The sequence below is a fragment of the Pelobates fuscus genome, chromosome 5, assembly GCF_036172605.1.
Source record: "Pelobates fuscus isolate aPelFus1 chromosome 5, aPelFus1.pri, whole genome shotgun sequence".
Lineage (NCBI taxonomy): Eukaryota > Metazoa > Chordata > Amphibia > Anura > Pelobatidae > Pelobates > Pelobates fuscus.
In genome coordinates, this window is record NC_086321.1 from 103,105,412 (window position 1) to 103,129,151 (window position 23,740).

The following is a 23,740-nucleotide window of genomic DNA, read 5'->3' on the forward strand; positions in this document are numbered from 1 at the left end:
TAAACACACTGACCCCATAATCACACACTGACCCCATACACACACGTCCCCATAATCACACTGACCCCATACACACACTGACCCCATACACACACGTCCCCATAATCACACTGACCCCATACACACACTGACCCCATAAACACACTGACCCATACACACACTGCCCCAAAAACACACACTGACCCCATAAACACACACTGACCCCATAAACACACTGTCCCCATACACACACTGACCCCATAAACACACTGACCCCTTAAAAACACTGACCCCATACACACACTGCCCCACAAACACACACTGTCCCCATACACACACTGTCCCCATAAACACACTGTCCCCATACACACACTGACCCCATAAACACACTGACCCCATAAACACACTGACCCCATAAACACTGTCCCCATACACACACTGACCCCATACACACACTGTCCCCATACACACACTGTCCCCATACACACACTGCCCCCATACACACACTGCCCCCATACACACACTGCCCCCATACACACACTGTCCCCATACACACACTGCCCCCATACACACACTGCCCCACAAACACTGTCCCCATACACACACTGCACACCCATACACACACTCCACACACACACACACAGACACATACAGTGCCGTACACACACTGCTGCCCCCCATACACGCATTGCCCCCCACACACGACCCCCCCCATACACACACTGCCCCACACATACATACAGTGCCTCCCCATACATACAGTGCTCCCCATACACACACTGCCCCACAGACATACAGTGCCCCCCATACACACACTGCCACCCTCACACACACACTGCCCCACACATACACTGCCCCCTAACACACACACTGCAACCCTGAAATACACTGCCGCCCTTACGCACTCACACACACTTTACCGCTCACACACACACTGCACCTTTCACACACACCACTTCTCCTATGCCCTATATCCCAGCAGACCCCAGGTAAGTTGTCAAACTGTTCTTAAACGGTATGACTACTTACTCTGGGGTGGGATCCTGGCACTACTGGCACCATAACTACTACACTGAGCTGTAGTGGTTATTGTGCCATGATTATTTATTTAAATAATCTACAAGTGCCCCTCCCGAGATCAGGCTCTGGATCCGCCACTGGGGCACATGGGGAAGCAGGGTGTGAGAGGGGACATGGGGAAGCAGGGTGTGAGAGGGGACATGGGGATGAGGGGTTTGAATGGGAACATGGGGCTGAAGGGTGTGAAAGGGGATATGGGGTTGCATTGGGGGGGATTGGGCTGCTGTGTGAGAGGGGGGACAAAGGCTGCTGGGTGAGAGGAAGGGCAAAGTGTGAGAGGGGACATGGGGCTGTGGGGTGAGAGGGGGTGACAGGGAAAGCAGGGTATGAGAGGGGACATGTGGCTGCAGGGTGAGAGGTAGGCAGGGGGTGCAGGATGAGAGGGGAAGACAGGGGCTGCTGGGTGAGAGGGAGGGCATGGGCTGCTGGGTGAGAGGTAGGGCAGAGGCTGCAGGGTGGGAAGGCAGGGCCTGCTCGGTGAGAGGGGGACATGTGGCAAAAAAACAACAACTTTTCCAATTCATCATTTTAAAAAAAAACTGCATAGTTTACACCCCCATCCCTCTTTCTTACCTTGATCCTTGGCAGGAGATGATGCTTGGGAGAAATTCATTTTCCTGGTAGAAGAAGTATCTGGTGTACTCAGGCAGCACCAGCCCTAGAGGAGCAGGTCGGGGAGATCCCTTGATCTCCCCTGTCGGCCTCAGCCCATGGCCATGGTGGCCCACCGGGCATTTGCCTGATGGCCAGTCCAAGCATGCTTGTGAGTGTAACCTTGAAAACCTAATATTTCTGTTGTCTATACTATATTACTCTATGAGTTCCATTTTTCTTTGTAGATATTTTTCAGTTGTGTTTTAAGTATGCTGAGGATATAGAGGAATCCTTTATTATATCTACAAATTCTATATGAAAGGGTAACTACCATTTCATTTATTGTCATATTTGCACTGCACTTCTAAGGGTTTGTAAGTGTTTTTTTTTTAATTATGCTATACAAATATTATAATCTCTCTATGTAACAGTTTTCAATACATGATTCACATTGGTTAAAAAAGATTATTCATATTAAATACATTTCTGTAGTAGATAACAGGTGTATTGTACTACATTTTAGACGAAATACCATTAACTGAGTAAATAATTCAAAATAATGTCTAATCAGGGAGATATGTGCCTACACCAATATAAAACATATATAAATAAAATGCTTCTTACTTAGTAGTGGTGGAACTAATATAGAGATGTGCCCTGGTGCAAGAATTTGTTTGGCCCCCATCGCAACAGTGCCCAAAAGATAGATTCCCATCTGTTGTACAACTCCCACACTGTTTTGCCAGCTGGGGTCTACCATTTGCCCATCCTTGCAGGGTTGTATTTAGCACTGAGCAGTGTCTGTGTTTGAGTGAATGTAGGAATGTGTTTATATGTAGTGTTGGCATTTGAATGCAGGCCTACATTTGTATGAACTGTTGGTTTTTGAATGCAAGGTTGTGTTTATATATAACAGTCTTTTGATACAGAGGTTTTTTTTTTTCCCAGTGTTGATGTTTATATGCAGGTGTGTGTTTTGTATGTAGTATTCTTGAGATACTACGATGAATGCACATATACACATACACACACATATACACACTGACGCACATGCAGATACACACATGCAGATACATAGACACATAGATACACATAACACACATACAGATACACAGACACACAAGTATACACACTGAAACAGATGCAGATATGCAGTGACCAGTTCTCACTTCTTCCCAGCACTGCTGCCATTTTGAAAGGGGCCCGGTCGCACTGTGAAAATGATGCAGTGCATGACCGGGCCCCTGAAGGCCCATGCCTCCAGTGTGTGGACACCAGTACAGCGGACCAGCTGCACTGGTGATAAGCCCCCCTACTGCTACTAAGCATGGGTTTTACATAAGACCAAAAATGGTGTTAAAGTGTTTCACAATTGCAAAGTGGACACTTGTAATTGCTAAATGAATTTGACTTGCAATCTGCCTAATCTTTATAAATAATGGTATTATAGACTGGGAAATTAGTATGGGGCAAAAATGATAATTCCCTTTGTCAGATTCTGTGTCAGATTCTTTCCATTCCATTTCACTAACTGTATATTTCATTCAAACTACTTTCTTACTCCATTAGTTGAAACATTTTTTTTGTATATATTTTTGACAGTTAGATCTTTACTATTGATATTACAGATATATACCTGCTCATTTGCAGGAATAGTGGACAGTACGTGTGGATTTCTCTCCTTGCAGCAATTATATCTGGCAGACAATCCCCAATTGGTAAATTAGCGATGGGCAAACAGATCAGAGCTTTCAAAATACATATAAATGATCTCTCTATCTAGAACACTTCGACACATTACTATTATACCCATGGTTTTATGGCATTCTTATTTTATTTACCCAATTGATTATTTTGCATATTTGTTTTTATTAATGTAAATTAAGGAGAATGATGAAAGGGGCAAAATGTGATATTTGAATGTGACATAAAACCATTTCAGATATATTACTTAAGATCAGTTAAATTAAAGCACAAACTGGTTAAAAAAACAAAACACAATTTTAAATATATTAAAAGAAAAACTGAAGTTGTGAGGGATATTATAATAGATACTAGAACTATTGGAGGTGCATTTGTGCTGTAATTGGGTCAACAGTCGAACACAGAATGGTCTGAGTTAGGAGGTATGGCCATTGATATTTGTGAGTGTAACTGGCGAGAAGGAATGGCATTGTCCTAAATCAAAGGGTTACATTCTGTTAAGATGAATCATGAGCTAACTACCTTGTATATTGCCAGGACGTCACATAGTATCTTTCTTTGTGCAAGACCCCTTTTGCACACGATAGAATAGAGAACCCACGTAGCACCTGCCCCCTAGATAAGATTTAGATCAATGAGTTGCTGCGTGTTCTGGGTGTGCCCCCAATTCCCATTTTTTTCTTTGTGGATTTGGAATCCAACCAGATTCCTATTGGACTGAGCACCCCACCCATCCACTATGGGTGCCCCTTTGGAGATGACCCCCTGAAAGCTTAAATTAAGGAGTCTCTCTTGTTTTTTTCAATTCTTTTTTTATGAGTTCAAGGATTCAGCAGTACAAAAGTAAGAGAGTATAAAGTGTCATATTACAGTGACAAACATCACAATACAGTACATTTAATCGGTTGTGCATTGTCTCGTACATGGAATGATAAACAATCTTGTAGATAATCAAGTACACTGCATGCCAATCAATTGAGGAGTCTCTTGAAGCAGTTTATACTGTAAGTATTGCAAGTTAGCATGTAAATCTCCCATGTTAAAATTAGTGGAGAACCCACTGGTATTGGGGTATTGTGACATAACGGTGGGCTTAACACCATTATGTCACCATTATGGCCATATGGTGGAACTGAATCCCCATATTTATTTGCTTAGATATGTGATTTTAAGTAGCCTTGTTAAATGTAGAGCTGTATTTTTGTTTGTGTGTGTGCTGTTCCTTTAACTGTATTTTGCTGTATGCCTGTACCATGCTGCTTGCATGAGCCTTTACATGCCATGTTTACCCACTTGTCAATATTTGATTGGTAATTAATCAAACTCATCCTAGACCTCCCCTATATCGCGTTTTGCCTTACAAGCTTTGTTCTCTACAATAAACTTTGGACATTCTTTCAGTTTACTTCACTGTGTGAACTACGTCATTGATTGTCCCCAAGTACTTGGGCTGTAGTACAATCTGGATATGATTTTAAGTCCATGGCAGTAGAAGTCTGTTAATCACCAAGGAGATGTTCCAACACTAAGTTTGCATTGAAATTAAGGACCCCATCACTGCAACATATTTGTCATACTGTGCATTACATTTTATATGTACACTGCAGCGTCACCCACAGTATTTGAAAACAAGATCTTCTTGTTAAAATAATGGGCATAGAATGTAGTATCCAAATTATATGTTAACAGTATTTACAAAAATTACCAACAAGTCACTTTCTGAAGATGGACAGAGCATCTTAGGTGTCATTTACTAAATTGAGAATTCAAAGCAAACTCAAAGTAAATTTCAAATTTATTTTCTAAGTCAGCAAAGCTTCCAGTTTGGCTACTGTAGCCTTAAAGTTGAAATTCACTTTGAATTTAATCTGAATTCTCGCTTTAGTAAATAACCCTTATAGTGTTGGGCAGACAAGAGTGGGAATGTTAATGTTTTTCAGTTTGTGTGCAATAGTAGTTAACTATAACAGTACAACTCAAATGCATTAACTTGTCAGATCTCATTCGATGATTTTTCTGGCAGGAATAGGTAAAATGCACTAAAACGGTAATGTTTAATTTATTAATACATTAGAAGTAGTCATAATTAAATGTGCTTTGTTATGGTATGAGTTTCGTTATTTTGTCTCCTTTAATTTAAAAGTAGAATTCATTACACTTACAACAAAAAACACAGGCAGTGGAGATCGGCAAATATCCCTGAACAGCTTTTAAAAATATAACTATGCTTGTCAGCTCAATGTCAACCATATCTCTTTTCTTACAAAAGAAGAACACTTATTCTGTGCTGTTACAGTCAAGTGCATGCTGCATTAAGGAGATTAGTGTTTCCAAGACTATTTGTGTTTTGGGTCCCTTAGTTTGTGTTTGGGGATTCACGGGTGAGCGCCAAGCATATAAAAGTGTCAGGTCCTATTTGCTATATAATAGAAAACCAAACGAGAAGTTAATAATACACATAATTATTATACTTCATTTTTTAATATGGGAAATGTGCATAAGATAATTATAGAAATCAATGGAGACTATGAAATGGATCTTCAAAATAATTTGCAATTAATTGAGTTAATTCATTTAATTTTAAAAGACACCAACCCATTCAATCAATTAATATTAGAATATTGTTTAGAAGAACAAGATAAGGATAAAAGTAGAGATTGAATTTAATAGTTTATATTCATTGAAAGATTAAGTAAGCAATGTCTAGAAAGAATAAATGCTGTAATAAGTAGTGGACTGAAGCAACACTGCCTTTCCTAGTGCAATGTACAGGAGAACCTTTGATACTGTGAAGAATCAAATTAAAATGTTTAGTAAAATGTATTTTAATATTCATAATATTGCACTCCAAGAATCTGTCTCTCAGTTAATTTTCTAGTTGCCGAATGGATTACCAAGCAAATGCTATGTACAAAAAAAGGTTTCCATTGTTCAATGAAGGTAAATACTAGAGTTACAGTGATTAAACAGTTGTATGGTAAAGAAAGAAAGTGGACTGGTATCAATAAAACTTTTCAGCAGGTCCTTTGCCATCAAATGGTTTTGTTTTACTTTCCTGACTGATCGATAAGCAGACCTATTGGAGTTTTTGCTCGGTCTTCCAGGTCTTACATTAATTTCAGCAGTTCTTCTTAAATTCCATTTCTTAATATTTTGGATAGTGGACACTGCATGCGGGAAGTATTGAGATATATTTTATGACCTTTACCAGATTTCTAAATGTGAGTTTTTACCTTCTGACATCCTGAGAGCTTCTTAGTGTCAGGATATATATAAAGATCTGGAATTGATACCTCTTGACCATGATCAACACCGTACAAGTAAGTTTAGACAATTAAAGAGGCACTATAACTATCAAACAACTCCCATTGGTCAATTTTATGCAATTTAGGAGTTAAATTGCTTTATTTATAAAACCCTAGCCACACCTCCTCTACATGTGACCTACTCAGTGTCTCTACATATTTACTGTAAAAAGAGAGGTGATTTTAAACTTCCTTTATTGTACAGTCTGTTTAATTTACAATTTCTTATCTCCTGCTCTGTTAAATGTGGTTGGGTCCTTCAGGAGCCTCTTGTATGGCTTCAGGGGCCTCCTGTTTAGGTGATATATTGATATTTAGTTGTTAAACATAGTGGCACTTTATTTTGGTAGCACTTTTTGTTTTGCTTTAATTTTCTGGGAGGCCTCCTACAGTTAAGTATTAGGTTCCATTACTAAGGTGTATTTTGTAAGCACACCCCTAATTTCTGAGAAATATAATTGTTTTTGAGAATCACACTGCGACTGTGAATCTGTATCTCCCAACATGTGTGTCTGTGTGTCATTGTGGGCCATTGTTACGATATACTCTGTTATATAGGGCTTAAGACCTCCCTGCCTGCTCTTGTGATGCTCTCAGTTCAGGTCTGTACCTCCACCTAGGTGCAGAAGGCTGCTGTTGTACACTCACTAAAAGACACAGTCATTGGCACACATACCGTTTAACCAACCCACACTTTCACTGACAGACAGATAAACACGCGCACACTCACTGACAGACACACACTTTCATATACACTGACAAACAATCATATACACACTCACTTATTTGACACATTCTGACAGACACACACTATTACTCAGACACACACTGACAGATGCACACACTCACTGACAGACACATACACTTACTGACAGACAAACACTCTCATATACACTGACAAACAAGGACATACACACTCACTGATTTCACACATTCTTACAGACACATACTTTTACTCAGACACACACTGGCAGAGACTCACACTCACTGACAGAGACTCACACTCACTGACAGATGCACACTCACTGACAGAAGCGCACACACTGACAGACGCGCACACACTGACAGACACACACACTGACTGACAGACATATGCACTCACTGACAGACACTAACTCACAGACACACACACACTCATTCACAGACACACACACACACTCACAGACACACACACACACACACTCACAGACACACAAACACTTACAGACACACACAGTCACTCACAGACAGACACACACACACACTTATTGACAGACACACACACACACACACACATTTCCCCCAACACTCACAAATTATTATTATTTTTTTAATTTTACTCTAACTACACACAGCCTCCTTGGGAGAGCTGGAGTGGATTACTTAACTGCGGTCCAGTGCGGCTGCTGCACGGGCAGGTAGGGGGTGAACAGGCAGAGTAGGCGGCAAGGGAGCTCTAATCTTTCTCCTCAGCTCCCTCGCGTGCTGCTTAGTGATGCCAGAGCCGGAGTGACGACATATTCCGGCTCCCGGCTTCATTAAGCAGTGCACAAGGGAGCTGAGCAAGAAAAGCTCAGGTGAGCATGCTCCCTTGCTGCCCGCTGCAATAGAAACTGCCACCTGTCTCAGTCAGGGGGGCTCAAAAGTGGCCAGCCGGCCAGCTCTTGAGCCCCCCAGGTCACAAGGCAAACAAGGCATCCGCCTGGTTATTTGGGGGTGGCTTTTTTTGCCGCCCCCTGCAAAGTGCCACCCAAGGCAAATGCCTTGTTTGCCTCGTGTAAATACAAGCTGTAAAAGCTGTTTTATTATATTATATCATGTAATTGGATCTGCAGGGGTTAAATAATTTCTAGGAGATAACAATCTTAAACATATCTGTAACGGATCGCCTGGCACCCCGAGGACTCCAAGCACTCTGGCAGACACCACAATCACCGAATCCAAGAAACCTTTTTAAATTCTCCCAAGCATATGAATGCTGTATACAGCCGAATAGGACAAACCATGCAAATAGGTTTCCACTCCTAGCAGTCAAACTGGAACAGCATACAATAAATCCTTCCCCCCAATAATGAGACGACACATCACTTTGAGGGTAAAACAGGAACTCTGGACTGGCTCATCCAGCCCGGCTTTTATTACAATAATACACATACAGTCCACACCCAGGGGGAGGCATAAAATATCCAATCACATACATGGTTCAGCCCACACATCCCCTCCCCTCAGATAACATTAAACTCAATTATCCGGTACACCTTTTCAGACAAGTTCTGGATGTACCCCAAAAACAGGGGGTACACCTTTAAATCCAGCATCGCTGGATAGCCCTTAATCAGGGGGACAACATATCCAAAATTCAAGTCATTCGGATGAATGGTTCGGGAGATATGGGGTTCCAAAGATTTGACCGACCGCATGGGTAAAGTATCCGAAAACAGTTCCATGCATTTTGGCCCTGCGGTCGGTCACAAACAAGGGAATGAAAACAGGCGAATTGCCTGTGTTATAGAGCCTGGAGAGGGTTTGAATGAATTCCCTTGTTTGAGGGGTTCTTTCTACCGAACGGCGGGTCATTCGGTAGTTTCCATACGAATTTCTGGAAGTATGGAGGTCTCAGCGGTGTTTGCCTAGTCAAGTGTCCGATTTTAGTTCCAGACACTCGACGGCAAAACACCGCTGTTCGGTAGTTTAAGATGGCCGCCGCCACGTGTTTGTTTCCCGAATGGCGGCCACCCAGAGGACAAAGAATACAGTACACTGATTGCCAATTACCCGTTTGCAACATTGTTGCAAACTGTAATTGGAGGCACACTTATTCCTGGGTGGTCTGGTTGTTCGGTAGTTTCACTCAATATAATGAATGGAGTGATTCTACCGAACAATCAGCTGAATGCTGCATACATATCCCAGGTTAAACTTAACACACAAATACACATATAATATTACAGGCAGTACACTAGAATATGTAGCACAGTCTTAAAGGGACAGTAGTCCCAAAAGTCCCAATATGTCCATAGATGCTGTTAAAAGGGCCAGTAGCAGCAATATACAGTACAATATGCCCCAAATAAACCAGGGGCCATAGTCAGTAGGTAGGAGGCTAGCAAACAGGCTTCTCCAGGGCCCAGTGGCGAGGTTGGTTTCGCCACATTTCTCCCCTTTTCCAAACATACTAACAGGGTACCTGACCTCTTGCCGGTCAGTGCCCTTGTTAGTCCAGCAGCCCACCCACAAAACAGAAACAGCAGTACAGTCCACCCACAATGAATGGTTACTACACCTGAGTAATGGAAAAACTTGTCCAGGTCCAGGTGCCTCACCCCGGCTGTGTGGGGGACTGGTAGGCTGTTTTGGTGGGTTGCTGAGTGGGCAGAGACCAGCGGTACTCTGCCCTGGTGCCAGCACTACTACAGGAGTAGTCTGGTTGGAGCCTGGTTGCTGGAGACCGACTGTCTCCCCTTTAGCTGCGCAGCTCAGCTGCTGGAGACCGACTGTCTCCCCTTGAGTTACACCGCTCTGCTGCTGGAGACCGACTGTCTCCCCTTGAGTTACACAGCTCTGCTGCTGGAGACAGACTGTCTCCCCTTTGGCTAAACAGCCCTGTTGTGGGGGGGCAGGACCGACCGTCCCTAACCCCTGTGCTGGAAGTGCAGAGACCACGGTCCCATCTGCACAGGTGTGGGGCTTACAGTCTCCCCCTGGTACATTAAGCTGCCGCTGGGGAGAGGTGGTAACCAGCTCCTCTCCCATTAGAACACTCTGCCCATTGATGATCCGCCGCTGGGGAGAGGTGGTAACAATCTCCTCTCCCATTAGAACACTCTGCCCATTGATGATCTGCCTCTGGGGAGAGGAGGTAACAATCTCCTCTCCCATGCCTACTTTCAGTCTTTGTGGAGGGAGACCGACTGTCTCACCTCCCAATTCAGTGTCCTGCTGCTGGGGAACGGAGACTGGGCTCTCTATTCCCAAAAAATCACGCTGCTGCTGGGGGGTAGGACCAACTACCTCTGCCCCCTGTAACTCAGCCTGCCGCTGGGGAATGGAGACTGGGCTCCCAATTCCCTGCAATTCACACTGCCGCTGGGGAATGGAGACTGGGCTCCCAATTCCCAACAAATCACACTGCCGCTGGGGAGGGAGGACGGCCCCTTCAGCTCCCTGTAACTTGGGCGCAGAGACCACGGTCCCATCTGCGCTGGTGAGGGGTTTACTGTCTCCCCTTGGTGGGTTAGGTTGTCGGTGGGGAGAGGGGGTAACAAACTCCTCTCCCTTACACACCTTCAACCGCTGGGGAGAGGGGATAACAGGCTCCTCTCCCTGCACCGTAGACTGCCTCTGGGGAGCAAGAACGGCACTTTCAGCTCCCTGTAACGCACACTGCCGCTGGGGATCTGGGCCGACTGCCCAGCATCCCTGTAGGGCCGGTAGAGAGACCGCAGTCCCATCTCCACCTGCCATCTGTGGGTCTTCCCAGGACCAATCCGTGAGGCCCCTCAACATTTGTGAGTAAGGGCCACCTGCTTCCCCACCTGGCAACTCTGGCTGCTGCTGGGGATCTGGGCCGGCTGCCCAGCATCCCGGTGGAGAGACCTTGGTCCCATCTCTACCTGCCTGTTGTGGTTCCTCACAGGACCAGTCTATGAGGACCCCCACTTCGGGTTCCTCCCGCCGCCTCAGGGAAAGACGGCTAACCTCCTCAGATGCAGCCTCTACTCGGCTGCTGTAACGCTCCTGCTGCTGAGCATACTTCCTCTCTTTCGCCAACCGGAATTCTCGGTCCAGCCTTGTGTTTCGCTCAGCCATGACCTGGTTCCAGATCACCCGGCGTGTCTCCATGGGTATATCATCCCCATACTCGGCCACTCGCTGCCTCACCTCGGCCAGCCAATCATCTCCAGAGCCAGAACCTTCCATACTTGTCTGCTCCCAGGGGCGCTGCACGACTGCTAGCGTTGCCCTCAATTTGTAAATCCAAACAGTGTCTCTGAGCTGCTTTACCTCACACTAGGACGCCATCCCACCGCTGCCACCAATGTAACGGATCGCCTGGCACCCCGACCGGGCACCTCCGTTAATGGATGCTCCTAGTGCTTCCTGAGGACTCCAAGCACTCTGGCAGACACCACAATCACCGAATCCAAGAAACCTTTTTAAATTCTCCCAAGCATATGAATGCTGTATACAGCCGAATAGGACAAACCATGCAAATAGGTTTCCACTCCTAGCAGTCAAACTGGAACAGCATACAATAAATCCTTCCCCCCAATAATGAGACGACACATCACTTTGAGGGTAAAACAGGAACTCTGGACTGGCTCATCCAGCCCGGCTTTTATTACAATAATACACATACAGTCCACACCCAGGGGGAGGCATAAAATATCCAATCACATACATGGTTCAGCCCACACATCCCCTCCCCTCAGATAACATTAAACCCAATTATCCGGTACACCTTTTCAGACAAGTTCTGGATGTGCCCCAAAAACAGGGGGTACACCTTTAAATCCAGCATCGCTGGATAGCCCTTAATCAGGGGGACAACATATCCAAAATTCAAGTCATTCGGATGAATGGTTCGGGAGATATGGGGTTCCAAAGATTTGACCGACCGCATGGGTAAAGTATCCGAAAACAGTTCCATGCATTTTGGCCCTGCGGTCGGTCACAAACAAGGGAATGAAAACAGGCGAATTGCCTGTGTTATAGAGCCTGGAGAGGGTTTGAATGAATTCCCTTGTTTGAGGGGTTCTTTCTACCGAACGGCGGGTCATTCGGTAGTTTCCATACGAATTTCTGGAAGTATGGAGGTCTCAGCGGTGTTTGCCTAGTCAAGTGTCCGATTTTAGTTCCAGACACTCGACGGCAAAACACCGCTGTTCGGTAGTTTAAGATGGCCGCCGCCACGTGTTTGTTTCCCGAATGGCGGCCACCCAGAGGACAAAGAATACAGTACACTGATTGCCAATTACCCGTTTGCAACATTGTTGCAAACTGTAATTGGAGGCACACTTATTCCTGGGTGGTCTGGTTGTTCGGTAGTTTCACTCAATATAATGAATGGAGTGATTCTACCGAACAATCAGCTGAATGCTGCATACATATCCCAGGTTAAACTTAACACACAAATACACATATAATATTACAGGCAGTACACTAGAATATGTAGCACAGTCTTAAAGGGACAGTAGTCCCAAAAGTCCCAATATGTCCATAGATGCTGTTAAAAGGGCCAGTAGCAGCAATATACAGTACAATATGCCCCAAATAACCCAGGGGCCATAGTCAGTAGGTAGGAGGCTAGCAAACAGGCTTCTCCAGGGCCCAGTGGCGAGGTTGGTTTCGCCACAATATCATTATAGTTTTCACTATTATATTTTACAAGCCCCATGGGCCAAAAGCTTGGAGACAAAAAAAAAACAAATAAAACCCATTTTTACCAATTAAAAGAGATTAGAAAATGTCTGCAAATTGTCTTCCAACACCTTTTTGCGGAATCCTATACTTGAATACAAATCACTCTATGCCCTCACACATCCTACCTCTTCTCACACATCTTTCTTTTATTATTTTTATTCTCCTACCAATCATTTCTGTGCTCTTAACTTTACGAGACTTACCTCACTCACTTGTCTCTGTTACAATGACGGCAGTGTGCAATCATGTAATCATCTAACACATATTAGAATAGAATAGGATAATATTTGATGCTGATACAATCATGAGTTAATTTAGATAATCTGCAAAATAAATGGATTCTACACACTGGCCTTAAACTGCTGCAAATACTAGCAGACTTGAAGGGATACATCAGAAGCAGCAGATTAAAATGTCACCAAAAATAAACTTTATCTAGTAAGTTTCTATATAACTTCCTGTGTCTGACTCTCTTCTTATTTATTTTTTCTGAGATCTTGGCCTTTATAAAACACAAGTTCTCAGGAAAAGAACTAAATGACTACTTTACATAGAGTCAACTTTTCCTTATGTCTCACAGTCAACTTGACAAAACTTGGACGGAGCTTAAAGCAAGGTTTGCTTTCAGTTGCCAATCAAATGTACCCACAATCCTTCAGTAACATCAATCCCACAGAAGAAATAAATAAAATCTGACAGGCTTTGGTGATCCTCTAAGAGAATTTAATTTTAAAATCAGAATATGAGTCAATTTTTTTTGTCAATCTGTGTTTTATTGAGGTATGGAAAAAGTAATGTTACATGCATAAACAATATTCAAGCAAACATATCTGGATGTTCAATGAATTATACTGCAACAAACTAGTTGGGATATGCAAGAGGTTGGTGTAGTATGTGCTTTAGAGATAGGTTTCTATAGCCTACTCATGTCATATTGGTTGAAATAAAAGAAACATGCGGCTATCTGAGAGAGGCAACAATCTTGCATCCACCTGGGGTGCACACACATCGCTAGAGACCCAGCCACTGGGATTACGGTGACCTCAAAATAAAATTTCAAAACAAAAATATTTACAGCAAAACAAACAGTATGAGTTATTTGTGAGAGTATGTCTTAAGTATTAGGTACTGGGGTTACTGGTTGTGTGTGGTATGATGTCTGTGGATAGAAGATATACTGTGTTGCCCCGCTTATGCACTACTCTGTGGGCCTGCACCTAAACGTGTCAAGCCCAGGATAGGCCTGTTGGTGACCTTGACAATGTTACTCAGCAGCGTTTTGCCTAGTTGGGTATAGCAGTTGAGAGGTACATTGACTCAAAGAGTAACATTGGCTGCTATGCATGATACGTTATGTGATGTATTAATGAAGGTCCAGAAAGGTATGGGCGTAATTAAACATTGGGTTCAGCTCATGTGGGTTAGGTGGTAAACTGTTTTGGCAGAGTCCTCTGCCAGTGTTGTACTGGGCATTGTTCACAGGCTATATATTCAGCCATATCACATGCTGGGCAGTAAGGTGACAGGTGTGTGGTGGCATTGGAGAGTGTTAGTGGATCACAGATCAGATGAGGCCTCTCCCCAGCCCCAGGCCTTGATAAAGTTTGGCATTCATCTGCCACAGACTCGGGAGCTCTGTGAGGCCGGGTTTTCCCCTGTGTGGGTGCTGGGGAATGTTCCTATGTTTCTCCGCCACAATCCGGGCAGTCTTCCAGCAGTGTGTGTGATGCCTCGGAGAGGGTCTCCGTGTTACCTTCGGCCCAGGCAGGCGTGCAGCATGTGATAGGGAGGCTTGAGATATTGCTTTGCCCATGACAGGACCGCTTTCTTGAACCCCTCTGCTTCCTTGTCTTGTGTAGTTGGCTTCTGGGACAGGAGTTGCTCCAGCATATCCCAAAAGCGGGCAAATATTAGGTCCACTTTGGAGGTGTGGGCTGTGTGGATGCAGGTGCTGTCAGTTGGGTCGTGTCCGCCATCTTGCTAGGCCCGATGCAGTCGGAGTCCGCATTACTGCTTGTTAACAATAGTTCGTTAATAAACAGCATCTGTCTTGTAGAAATTGTAATTTTTTCGCATTAAGAAGCAGGAGCTGCAGTGATATGCGTCTGTTCTGCTCTGCGGTCATGCCCCGCCCCTGATGAGTCAAATTTGTGAAAAAAATTATAAAAAGTTAGATAAAACTGTAAAAACCTAAATGTCAGGTTGGCTCCTACACACATTTGTAAAAACAAAGAAAAGTAGTAGAAGTAGGCTATCCTTCCCTGACTAATTTACTTTTGATAAAATTAAAGGTATATTTAAAATAGTCTCATATTTATAAAAATGTGCAACTATATCCATAACAAAATATTAAATAAATAAATAATGGCAGGTGTAGTGAAATGAATCACTTTTTATTTATTTTATTAAAGCCTCCACTAAACATTTAAAGGAAATATAAAACTACATTTCCTGCTCACAATGCTGTTTACCAGCAAGTGGCCAGACATTGATTTTATAAATAATTATTTTTCATATTTTGAAAGAGTGATGCATTTAACTAAAATGTAATGAGTTAATAATTACACAGCTGTAACTAAATTGCTACCTTGCTATTTTTATGAAATCGTTCAAATTAGCAAAACACCATCTTGCCTGTGAATCATTTGCAAATGTTCTGCCACTTGTCAACACATATCAATGTTTTTTTTTAAAACGATATTATTTCAATACTCATAGTTTATGCTCTGTCATTTAATTTCTGTTCTTTGTGAGACACTATGAGTGACACATATTGTTTTCACAATAAAAATAAAAGTATTTTTGTTTTTAATATAGTTTTTGGTCAGTAATTGTTCAGTCAATCATTAGACCAACCTTTAAAAGTTTTTTTCCAATTCACAGGAAGTTATTTCTTAAAGTGTAGCAGATGGTTGTTCACTTTTTTGGTGAGATTTGTGTAATTTTTCATTTTTCTTAATCTGTTACTTCTGTCGCTATATTCACCCCAAACATCATTTTGGAATGTGCATTATTTATTTATTTATTTTATCTTTTTTTTTTTTTTTTCAATTGTCAATACTTTTGTCACTTTTTCCACCAGAGAATTGACCAGTTTTTATGCCACTCTAAATTCAGAAATAGGTGATTCAGTAAATAAATGCCAGAACTTACAAAAGCCAACACTTTTTAGATAAAAGCAAAACGATGATGTGCGTGTGTCATTAACTGACATTGGTAAAATAAGAGAGATGGCTATAGAGTTAGAGGTTGGAATCAGAGTCAAAGGGAGAAGTCATCTGCCAAACCATTGTAAACCTTCACCTGCAATCACTATATATATATGGTTTTACTCACAGTCTGCCACTAGATTTCCCATTTTTATTTATTAAGTAACTTAAAATTTAAGTTTAAGTGTCTTTTTAACCTACACAATAATATTAATAATAATAATAATGTTATTCTGGAAAGATATGCTGTGAACACCATGTGATATCATATGATATTTCTACAGCTTTAAATTCTAGACTGAACTTCGGCAATTTCTAAAAATGCTAAAGTAGTTTGCAAACAAATAAAGCTTTTTAATTTTATTATAAAACATGCAGTATGCATAGAAATGCAGTACAGTTGGCAGGTTATACAAAATATATTATAAAGGTAAAATTACGAATTGGATAGTAACCTACCTCATCATGTCATGCAGAGGATACTTTGAAATGAGATATATTATTCTAAGAAATCTCAATAATTTTGCTGCAACTGGAAGCCACCATTGTTTTGTGCTTGGAGATGTACAATAATCTTTCATTTCATAGTTGTTTGCACACTAACAAAACAATTTATCAATTCTGCGTTATCCATTCATTGCAAACTAATTCACGCTGCATTCCTGGTAGCTGCTTCATCATACAATGTTGACATAAATTGTTTGAAATTCCAGATGTGCAAAACACATTATATATGCTTGTACATTTTTCATTTCCTGGTGTTAAAAAACATCCTTTCAACCGTAAGCAACACTTCATCCTAAAATATAAGAAAAGTGTACTGCAGTTTACAATAATATCTAAATTTGTAAATTAGCTAGGTAAAAACCTGGGTTAAAATTTGTGTATGGTTCAATATAGTGTTTACCTCATAGGTTTGGAAAACAAAAGCTTTACATTGTGTATTCCAATTGTATTTATGGCAGATTGACCTGGATGAAGCTGCTACACAAATGTTTTAATTTGCTCCTCAGGACCACATTTATCTGTGTCACCAGCTCGTTGCACACCTTGCACTTACCAGAGTAATAGGTAAGTGCGTCTGTCTTATTTCCTACTGAACCTTGTCTTAAGGCTCTCATTTTCAGGCAGAACAGAACACACATCAGATGTAGGGGAATACAAATATTAGAAAGCTATGAAATTGAAAAGATCCATAAGATACATAATTCCATGTTGGGGTTCTGGTGCTAACCGTAAACAACTCCAAATTTGCTCTTGTGGTTAATTATGATCTCTCTAGAGCAGGCATAGGCAACCTTCGGCACTCCAGATGTTTTGTACTACACATCCCATGATGCTTTGCAAGCACTATGCGTGTCAAAGCATTATGGGGGGATGTAGTCCAAAACATCTGTAGTGCCGAAGGTTGCCTATCCCTGCTCTAGAGTATTATTATTCTATTATACATACTTCATCATTGCATATAGCCCAACCTCTCCCTCAGCCTTCTTTGTATCGCTATTTACCCAAGGCCTCCATCTCAAGAAACAAAGACAATGAGGAATTATACAGGGTTATTCACTAAACACCAGATTTTGCCTGGATGGACTAAATTCAGTGACCAAATTCTAACCACAATGGCAATTCTCAAATTTCCTAAAGCCAAATACAGTCAGCATTTGAGTAACCAGAAGTGGAGCAATCACCTCGATTCATTCATATCTGAATTAAAATCAGTGCTTTCACATCCAAATTCTATAGAAAGTATAGGATTCAGAAGGTTTACAAAGCACAGGTTTTAATAAAATTCCAGCCAGTAACAGTGCCCCGACAGCCTAGACTTACTTCTCTCAAGAATTGGCTGTCAGAAGAGCACTCTGATTTGTTGGTTTATTAGCCAACCAATCAAAGTGCTCTAGCTCATATTGCACTACATGGATAGCTGAAAGCCTATGTAAGAGTTTTCTCTGCTATTAGAGCTCAGTCTGTGTGAGTCCACCATGGGTGACATGGATTAATTTTAGTGCATCACATTTTTTTCAGATTTTTTTGCGATTATGCTTTTTTAAAACCTTAAACAGTTGTGTTGCAAGATAATGGATTTTAATCTGGCTTTTTTAAGAATTAAAGAAAAATTAATTTGATGTGGTCGGCTAAGGTTTTGGGGACCCCTAGCCATCCGGGGAGGACATGCCCTTAGTTGAGGGAATGGAAAATAGCATGCTCACCCCCTCTTATTTAATTCATTAAAGCCCCCTAAAGAAACTCTATGCTGGGGGACATTAGGTCCTCTCCCTGATTAATACAATTAGGGCCCTTTTTGCTCTCAAAGGTTGGGGTCAGAGGAAACATTAGATTCTCCCCCTGAATAATACTATTAGGGGCTGCAACCACCACCAATTGGTGGGGGGTGAGGGAGACCCTAGGTCAACTCCACTGATTATAACTATTAGGAGCCCCACCAGCCCCCAATGAGTGGGGGCCGGGGTAACACTAGATCTTATCCTGTGAATTCCATGGTGATGGAAAATACGCATATCACTCCCAGTTAGTTTGTCAACTGATGCCCATGGGTGTGTCAGGAGAGTGGGCATTGATCTATCCACCACACCATTATGTATTAAAAATCCCCCACTGGGTACCCACTAATTTTGTTTTAGTAATCTGGGCCTGAATGTGCAAAATATGGTCCTGATTTCCACAGTCTGCATGCTTAAAAAATCTGGTGATTGTTGAATTCCATGAACAATTTCTGGATTTTTCAGTCCCCATTCAGTACAGGGCCATTCAGACTTTAGTGTATTATCATGTTTGAGTATTCTAAAAATGGCAGTTTATCAGAAAGAGATTACCGAAACAATTTAGAATACAGTTTGGTTTTGCACATGTTGAACACAAACAGCTTATTTGCATTTATTAAAGCATCATGTCATGTTATGAAGCAACAAGTTGCTGGTAAATCAAGTAAGTTAGAAAGATTAGAACTTTAAAGTCTGTAACACAAATAAATTAATTAAAAGCAACAAGCACATAGAGATTTATTTGCAGCTGTTCACAGCAAGCTAAGCTATAGAATTGGAAATGTGTGAGTGCAATTATTGTTATATGAAACTTTGACAACCAATTGAAATTTACTCTCATGAAAGTTATTAAATATAGAACATTTAACATTTTCACCTGTCTAATTTGATTGCAATGACTTAGATTAAAAAGTATTAGTTAACATCAATAGCGGTGCAAAATGAGTTCTATTTTATAGTGTTATTCACTAGTGAGAATGACCCTGTACCGAACATGGCAAAAACATCCACCTGTTTACGAATCCGTTCACATCGCAAAATGTCCAGATTTTTAAACTCAGATTCAAAATAAGCTTGAGTAATGTCCAGATTTCAGACAACCACATGACTGGTGAGGGCATAGAGGGTTTAAAAAAGGTAGATCCCCAGATGTTGTAAAATTACAACTCTCATGATGCTTTGCATGCCTTTAAAATGTTTCTAGAAAGACAAAGTATTATGTAAGCTGTAGTTTTATCAAATCTGGGATGTACCTTTTGGGCACCCGTGGTTTACAAACTTCTTTATAGAGATATGTGAAGGCGTCTTTTGTACCTCAAGCTTTTTAACCCCTTAAGGACCAAACTTCTGGAATAAAAGGGAATCATGACATGTCACACATGTCATGTGTCCTTAAGGGGTTAAAATGTATTTACTTTTTTAATGTGATGCTGGCTAGTAAGTGTCGCTCAGCCACCACACGGTTAATCCTTGCAGTACAGAGACTTGTCTAACTATTTGCCGCTGTGTTCTAGTGCTGTACTTGAAATTATCATTAGCTTGGAAAAGCAAGTGAACAAAAGTTTGTGAATGTGCATCCTGCCAGATGAATTTTGTCCTGAATTTTTTTTTAACCTTGTGCTTTTTGAATATTCCAAATCCTGTACTTTGTATAGAGGTCTGATGTGAAAATCACTGATTTTAATCTAGATTAATTAATGCATCCAGGCGATTGTTGCAGATTCGCTTGGACCAAAAACGGTGATAGTCACAAAATCAGGACAAAATCAAGACAAAATCAGGTGATTAGTGAATAAACCTGTTGAATAGAGGAAATATGAACTTATTCCATTCTGTGCAAACATAGATTACATGATTTCATTATTATAATGATAATTTTTTTTTTAATTCTTTATTTTTGACGTGCAGTTTATAACAAACGAACCCATGTTGCCACAACAACAGTCACAGGCGCAATATCCTCTTACATTTTCAAACATGGCAAGAATTAGGTCTGCACAATTTTAAAATGTTACTACTCGAGAGTCAGTCTGTTAAGGTATGCGTGTCGGAATGGTGTATGTCGTAGTCAAAGAGTAGGTATAACACAGGGATTATAAAAATAAGTACTTCAAAAGATCTTAAGGCTGTGTACATTTAAATATAAGATACACGCTTATTTATCAGTTACATCGCTAATCTCAAGCTCGGTGATAGAGGCACTATGAACAACAAAACTTGTCTAGCTATCAGGCATATGGCGAAAAGTATACAACAAAACTTGTCTAGGTATTGGGCGTATGACGAGAGGTATATGTATGATCTTATCTAAAGACTCCATACAGCAATAAAGATTGCACTTGTAAAGGGGGGGGGGGTTACAATTTCAGTGGTGCAGGCTCTGTAGTAAGATACGGTGCCTCTATATGTGTAGGGGAGGTAAGATAAAGATGCCCAGTCGAGTGGGAGTAATATTAACATGCTCCAGCAGGGCGGTATAGTGTATTACCCTTCTACCACCCTCTCCTCACATTCGCTGCCATAGTTCACCCCACACCTGTGCTAGCCACCAATGTCATATACATGCACAGAGTCTCGTGGTTCGGTGTTTGCTCGACCCTCTGAACCCAGGCCATCACAGGAACCCATATGGGATTCCCGCTGCTCCAGTCAAACTTGCTGCTGCTGGCAGGGAATCGGGTGACGGTGCATTTCTCACAGAGAGGGCCCTTGTCCTGCCGATTGTGTGCTCTGAGCCTTACTTTCCGTCCCCTCTGGGTCCCATGTCCCGGTAAGTGGTAGTTAGCTTTGTACCTCTTGGGAGCCAGACGGGCTTTGGTTGAGTCGATTATCTGCTTCTCCTGCAGCACTGAGCTAGGAGCTTTGTGCTGCATCAGTTGCTTGTCTGCTGGGGGGGAAGTAGGGTCCAGAGGCTTGTTTGGGCGTTTGCTCGTTCTCCTCTGCTCCCTCTTTGCCTGTGCCTCTCTGTCTCGCAGCCTCCGGCAGAAGCTGCTGAACAGCGCCTCAAGCCGCTCTTCTAATGTCGCTGGTGGGCCTTGTGCTGCGGTTTCAGAGACCTCCGCTGCCATCTTGGTTTCTGCGGTAAGGCTGGAAGCAGGCCAAAGGGGTGGATGAGTTACCAGGGGCCTTGGTGTGCCTGGATGTAGTGCCTGCATGCTTGTGCCGTGATAACCCTCACTGGCTGAAGGGGGGAACGGGGGTCCCGATGGTGTCAGCGCTATCTTGTATTACTGCTCACAGTGAGATCGGCCGCCTCTCCCACGTTTGCAGTCGCTGGTAGGCCGCGATTTGTAGCTTGGTTTAGGATGTTTTCCGAGAGTGGAATGCCACCCAGATGAGTCTCGGGATATCACCGATGTTCTGTTATCCCAGGTTAGCAATTTTTAGTTCAAGTTATCTTGATTATGTCGCTTGTTTGCTAAACTCTGCTCGGAGCTCTCTCCATGTGCGACCAGCTTGGTCGACGGTTAGGCCCCCTCCCAGTTTACTTATGATCCCTTAAAACCCTTTCATTCAAATGTATTCTTTGCATGCTGTAATACAGGGGTGCCCAAAAGGCAGATCGCTGGATTTTTTAAAACAACAACTTCCATGTTGCTTTGTATAATGATAATTTTAATGCAATAGTGTTGCGGTCACCGGCCCGCCGAGCCTCACGGACGTGCCCGACCGGCACGACCGCTCCGACTACACGAGCTTACCTGCTCGTCGGCGAGCCGGGAACCACGCGTGTAGTTCTTCCGGGCATCACGCCCGAATCCAATATGGCGCCGACCACGTGGTCGCGTCTATGGATAGCCCCGCCCCCGAGAATTATACTAACGTGTGCGTGACGTCACGACGTCAACGCACACGTACGTTCTGGGGTCAGAGGTCGCCCTCTGACCAATCATAGCTTAGAGAGGGGTATTTAAACCCCTAATTCACCCTAGTACTTTGCCATGTCGTGGTTTCAGTTTCCTGGTTTCCTGAAAGTGCTAGTTTCGTGTTTCTGATTTCCTGGTATCCTGATCCTTGGCGTTTCCCTGGTTATTCTGTTCTCTGGTTTCCCTGACTTGGCTTGTCTTATCGGTATTGAGTATTTTCTGGCTTCCTTGACCTCGGCTTTCCCTTTGACCATTCTCTGTCTCTAGCGTATTAGTCCGGCCATTCTAAGGTCCGGTTTACGCTCTGTCCTGTTATTTTTCCTTTTCTGACTTATGTATATGTTTACATAGATTCTGCGTGCTGGACCACATTACTAGTCGTGACATTACGACATGGCCATGGATCCTGCAGAACTATGCAAACATATGATCGCCTGTGAAAATAGGGTGGAGGATATGGACCACAGGTTAGACCAATTTGCTCAGGCATTTCAGACCCTGCTCCAGAGGACTGCCTATTTAGAGGTCCCTCCTGTACCACCTGTGGTTCCGCCACCTGTAGTGGTTCCCGTACCACATAAACCACCGTCCATAACTTTGTCACCGCCCCCTCGTTATGGAGGTGATTCTAAGGAATTTAGAGGTTTTTTAAACCAAATAGAATACCACTTTGAGGCCTCCCCAGGTTCATTCCCAACAGATAGATCTAAAATAGGCTATCTGATGAACCAATTAACTGGAAAAGCCTTGACTTGGGCTAACCCCTTATGGGAAAGTGGTGACGCAATAGCCCGTGATTACAGTACCTTTCTTACGGCCTTTAAGGCTACATTTGAACCTAAAGGCAGGGAGAAGAACGCTGCCAAAGCCCTTATGAGAATCAGGCAAGGCAATCGTTCTGTAGCCGATTATGCAATAGAGTTCAGGACATTAGCGTCTGAGGTTGATTGGACCAATAGCGGTCTGGTGGCTGCTTTCTCTGAAGGTTTAGCTGAGAATATACAAGATGAAACTGCAGCTAGAGACCTTCCGGTTAGTCTTAATGAGTTTATTGCCTACATGATAAACATTGATAACCGGCTCAGAGAGAGAGAGAAAAACAAACAACGTAACAGACGTTCTAATTTGTCCATAGCTCCTCGTTTCTCTAACCCAGTGGTGAGTAGCCAAACGCCTCTTCCAGAACCTGAACCCATGCAATTGGGTAGTGCTAAACTCACTGAGGCAGAGAGACATCACAGACGTAACGAGGGGTTATGTATGTATTGTGGCAAGAAGGGACATCTAAGATCGTCATGCCCGGTTCGGCCGGAAAACTT